Here is a 5,408-nt window from a genome sequence, read left to right as displayed (position 1 = left end):
TTAATTAATTAATTTGTAACATAATTTTATGAAACTGATTAAGATATGGCCAATTTTGACTCTCTTGAGATTATACATTTATATTTGATTGTGGTTTTGAGTATACTCAATTGCCTAATCACATGCCATGGATCTAAGGGTGACTGAAGTTATAAACTTTTTTTAGTTAACATGAATAAAAACTATAATTAAATGAATGAATATCTCTAGACACACTTATCGTCGGTCGAGGGAGGGAGGGAGGGAGGTACCTTCAATTTGTATATCAGAAATGTTGATCATCTTCCCGACATGTTAGATCATAAGCATCAGAGTTACAACTCTATGGATTAAAAAGAAAGCCACAAATGAGACATCTCTTTTAGTATGTTCAACGTTATTAACAATTATCAAACAATTAACAAATCTCAACCCATAAAGAATCGTTTTCATATTACCTCGGCTATGATAATGCAAACTCAAGAGTGTAACTATCTTAGCAAGCTCCACTAACCCAATAAATTTTCAAGATTTTTACATCAAAAGAAAGCAATCATAGATAGAGGCATTAGAGGTGAGCTTATTAACCTATCTAGTACTTTAGGTTAAATTTATCATCTAATCATTGAAATATAATTCAGCTTAAAAACTCAACCGATTTAACTTGAATTTAAAACTCTTAAGTCAACTTAAAACTCTTAAGTCAACTCAACTCAAGTACTCCAACGTATAGATGGAGAAAAGTGGAGTGTATTATATTGCTCAGTCAAAATGGACATGTTCAACCTATAATTTAATTACAAAATGTACATCTTAGTCTAATATGATTGATTATTACTATTTCCATGGACAGTTTGAACAAGCTTTGGAGGTCGGGTTTCACGTTTCCCAACTTAGAAGAGGCACAAAATTATGGGTTCACACAACCATTTCTTAGACAGACCGACACACTACAACCCATAGAAATTGCATCTTAAATTTAGTTATTTCAAGTAATTTTTTTAATCTAAATGAGTTAAATATCACGTGAATATATTTTCAAAATTTATTAAGATAATGTTGTTATGAATAGTGACTAAATCTAAGCTTTATTGAAAGATCAATAAGAATTAAAATAGAACTAACCAAAAATTGACACGTAGCTTTCAATTCATGGCAGATTTGATGCTCTCTCAGCTTTAACCTGCCTCAACGGGGACACTTTCATTATTATTATCCAAGAAAAAGCAACGAAGAAAACAAACAAATAATGACCTTGAACAATCATGTTCAAACAAGAAAAACAATGTGGAAATATATGAAGCATGTGATGAAATTAAGCTATATCTCTAGGTGTTCCTCCTTTATATGCCAAGGTTCACATGTAAAAATACCATTGTCTTCTGTGTAAATGATGAGGTAAAAACAATACCATTGTCTTCTGTGTAAATGATGAGGTAAAAACAATACCGTTGTCTTCTGTGTAAATGATGAGGTAAAAACAGTCTCTACTAGGGAACAAAGCAATGTCTGACATTATTATATCAATAACATGTTTCAAGACATATTCAGACAGAAATAAATATACTGAGAAGTGGGAACTATTCAGACATCCACAGTCATTAATATTTCTATATACTAAGAAAAAAAATAAGACAAAATATATGTCACATTTCCTACCTAAAATGTATATATTATCATTCTTCAGTCTCCTAAATATTTCAATACACTATTAAGTATGAATTATAGAAAGACAATTGAAAAAATAGCATATAGTTCAAGAATTGAAATGCTATGTTTAGTCAATAAAGAAAGAAGAACTATGGTGGTGGTCATCCGAATAACATACAGAGAGAAAAAAAGAAAAAAAGAGGAGTCTTTTGTCGTCAACTATGTTAAAATTCTTTCGGTGATATGCAATGAATTTAAACTTGGTAGGGCGAGTAAAGAAATGTTGGTCTAAATCGACCAAAAGAACAGTAATTTAAAGTTGGTGTGCATGCATAATTCTTCCTCCACTATAAAAAAGAACAAGCATAATAGGGTGGTCACATACTTGATTAATTTTTGCGATGCTTTTCAGTCTCTCTCCATTCCCCTGAAGCTAATTTGCCTCATATCGACACGTAGTTCATTCCATGCATGTTTCCTCGACAACAGGATCATCATCAGCATTATTACAAATGATGGCCTGCCTCCCCTTGCCAATTACCTGACATTAAATATGTAAAATGAAAACAGTATCTCAAAGCTGCTGCTGAAATCGGATACAGTGAAAGAAACTATAAAATGTTACTTATTGAGATAAGGTGCTCTGTGGTACACTTTTATTCTTCACTGTGTGCTTGAGTGCATAGTCCCTTGCCAAGAGTGCCCCCAAAGATTTATGATTAACATTGAATCTTTTCAGTCAACTACAATGACTTCAGGTTATCCACGTGTTTCTGCTGTGGAACTAGCAAAAGAAAAGCTTCCAAACATCGTCAAAAATGGCATCACACATTTTTATGACAAGAGAGCTTCACATAAAATCAAACACTAATGCCGAACATCCAAATCATCAGGCATTAATTTGCAACACAAGAAGCTCTTTTAGTCATAATATCAATTGTTAGAGACTCCTATAGCTTTGTTTTCATTTCATATGAACTAATGTCATCTTTTGCGAGCAACAGTGAGATCACCCTTATATTTAACTAAATATTGACTTCATTCAGAAGAATTCGAGCTGGGGGATTACGGTATTAAGCTTCAAGTAAACTAGAAAACATTAATAGAATATTTGTTCAACAAATTATTGTCCCATCAGACTACAATATAAGAAAAGTGAAAACATGACTGAATATTAGTATTAAAGGTTATTTCAAATCAAATTGCTTTAAATAAAAAGCATAATAGGGTTTAGAATCTAAGATAATTAAGAACAAGAACTGGGTTCTAGCTGGACTCAGCTTCTTGTTTATCCAACAAATGGAGTCATTAATCAAACATCTTATCTCTAACTTTATAGGATATCTTTACTTTTAACCACTACATCTTCTTTAAGCGAGGTTCGGATTAGATGTGACTATGGAACATTTTGCCAATATTATGACGTTGTTTCGTAGATAAGAAAATGGAAGTCAGAGCTATAATGATGACTCCAGAGACCAAACCAAAGACCAACTAAGGTACACTTCCTGATTAGGTAAGAAAAAACCATTAGCAAGTCATTGTCGCTGCTTCGAAATATTAAATAAAAAATTGGAAGAGACAGGAAAAGAAAAAGAAAAGGAAAAATCAGCCAATGGGTTTCTGGGATTGAGGCCACAAATCACATGTTATCACCAATAAGATGAGTTTTTAAGTTTCTGTTGGTCGGCTACTTTTGGAGGCCAGGATTGGATGGCTGGTGATGTATAACACTTTGTGCCGAGGCATATAACATGCATTTTGATTATGGTGTAGCATGTAGCAAAGGATAAACATTAATTTAAAAAGAAAATACCTGACATGATGGACCAAAAGGAGATTTAAAAATCATGAAGATGACAAGAAAGTGTTTAGTGATTCCAAAGCAACGATTTTCCATCGCTAAGCTAAGTGCTTGGAATTCATATAATATTTGTTTCTGGTTCCTACAAAAGCAAATTCAAAGCATCAAAGTGATTAGACCTTGAAGTTTATGTCCAATACAAAAGAGCAATATGGCTTCTTAGGTTTCAACCTTTCAGCCCATCGCTTCTTGTCGCTTGATAGGATAGTCAGTGGGTCCTTACAGCACGAACACCTGCTTGACCACAAGTACGCAAGAAAAGTATCTCTTTTAGATTATGATAAAAATCATAAATACAAGAAGAGCATATTTAAGCTTCCTTTTATGTGGGTTTCTGTCTCTCTCTCTCTCTTTCTACCTTTCCCATTTCTTTTTCTGAGAAAATGGAGTGACCAGTGGATAGGGATTTATATGACATAGAGAAGGGGTAATGGTGGGGAACATATTCATGCAGCAGTTGAAAAACAATGCACACAAGGAAATATGCTAAGAAACAGTGTTGCTCTGTTCTTCTAATAGGGTAAGGAATTGCAAGTGCAAATTAATAGAGTTTTATGAGGGTTCAAGGACCATATATGTGCTCTACAGTATTACCAGTCTGTCTGGCAGTGTTACAGAACATATAGATATAAGCATGTTTTTCCTTTCCATCGCATTGTGTTTGACCAATAGATATTTGAAACTGTGCCCGGTTGGTGAGGTGGTGCAAAGAGACATGGGGTATGAGAGAGAATGTTGGCCCCATTTCAAATGCATCTGTAAAAAGAGAGGAAAGTGGTGTGTCATGTCTCTACTGTCAACCCCCATGAAAGAATGAAAAAGGGTTGCATAATTATGTCTTCTTAAGCATACTAATTCCGGCCCCCCCACTCCCACCGTTCCTAATTTCATCTCATGAAGAAGTGGATGTACCTTGGCACAACTTGAAAATGCCCCCACACAGCTCTTTCTTCGGTGAAGTGTGCCGTTCATCCGCGTTCATCTGGTGGAAGGTAAGGATTAGAAGTACCTAGACAAGAATTCGAAATGTGTGCGCCAACCACTACTAGTTTGTCAAAAAACTGATGATGGCTCTCAACGTTGAATCCTTTCACAGCCCACATCATCTAAATTAAATTAACTCAATAAAAGCAGAAGATAAATGTACAGGAAACTTATTTTTTCCTACTATCCTGCATGGATTGTCTCACGCACTTGGTTTGGGGTGAATCTAACTAAAATTTGAAGTAATCTAAGGCAGTAAGAATTGATATTCAATTCACGACAATGAGGCCAAATATTCCTAAAAACCCCCCAAAATTCACAATGGTTAAAAATAATTTGAATATGCAAATTTAATTTAGATTATAGGTGGCAAGTTTCTTCAAGCGAAGTAAAAATCAATTTCACAACTAATAAATGAGAGGGATACTCTATGCTAAGAAGAATGGTTGACAATTTTAACTGTTGCATGTCTTTGTAATTCCAACACTTGCACCCTGCGACAGAAACTATAATTATAGGCAGCAAAGATTGTCACTGTTAGATTCTTACTCATAAACAATTAGAAATATGCAATCTTACTCTGTGACTCTTATAAACCAAACCGGAGGAGAACAGAAAATGAGTGATTGAAAAGAAATAGATTCTTTAATCCTCAAAAGACAATAATTGCCGAGAGAATGATTATGCTGAACGATTTCAAAACATTGCATCCAAAAATGTTATTTCATTCTTAGAAATAATTATTGAACAGAAGAGCAAGACCAGGAGTTTAGTTGCTGCTCTATTCAGGGATGGGCCTTATAGGAGCCCAATATAGAATAAAAACCAGTAAGAATGGAAAACAATGCATATGAAGAAACTTCCAGAAACCTTCCATGGGAAGCTCCTGCACTAATAGTAATACACTTCTACATACAGAAAAAAAATCTGA

General features: G+C 34.2%; 1 long non-coding RNA gene across 5 annotated transcripts in view; it reads right to left on the bottom strand.

Moving 5' to 3' along the window:
• The window catches only part of LOC111796664, a 9,254-nt gene continuing 3,846 nt past the window's right edge, over nucleotides 1-5,408 (bottom strand). Inside the window, exons 1-8 of one of the 5 annotated variants that reach the window (XR_002815385.1) lie at nucleotides 4,406-5,401; nucleotides 4,088-4,249; nucleotides 3,665-3,727; nucleotides 3,446-3,575; nucleotides 2,255-2,413; nucleotides 2,015-2,170; nucleotides 1,105-1,162; nucleotides 1-322 (exon numbers count right to left, since the gene is read on the bottom strand). This is a non-coding gene — a long non-coding RNA (uncharacterized LOC111796664). Of the gene's footprint in view, nucleotides 323-1,104; nucleotides 1,163-2,014; nucleotides 2,171-2,254; nucleotides 3,576-3,664; nucleotides 3,728-4,087; nucleotides 4,250-4,405; nucleotides 5,402-5,408 lie in introns of those variants that run through there. The other 4 variants (XR_002815387.1, XR_002815384.1, XR_002815383.1 and 1 more) reach the window with 4 other exon arrangements.

This window comes from Cucurbita pepo, chromosome LG06 (assembly GCF_002806865.2).
Source record: "Cucurbita pepo subsp. pepo cultivar mu-cu-16 chromosome LG06, ASM280686v2, whole genome shotgun sequence".
In the NCBI taxonomy this organism is placed as follows: Eukaryota; Viridiplantae; Streptophyta; class Magnoliopsida; order Cucurbitales; family Cucurbitaceae; genus Cucurbita; species Cucurbita pepo.
Note: the sequence above shows the minus strand (reverse complement) of the source record. Positions and strands in the feature narration are given on the sequence as shown.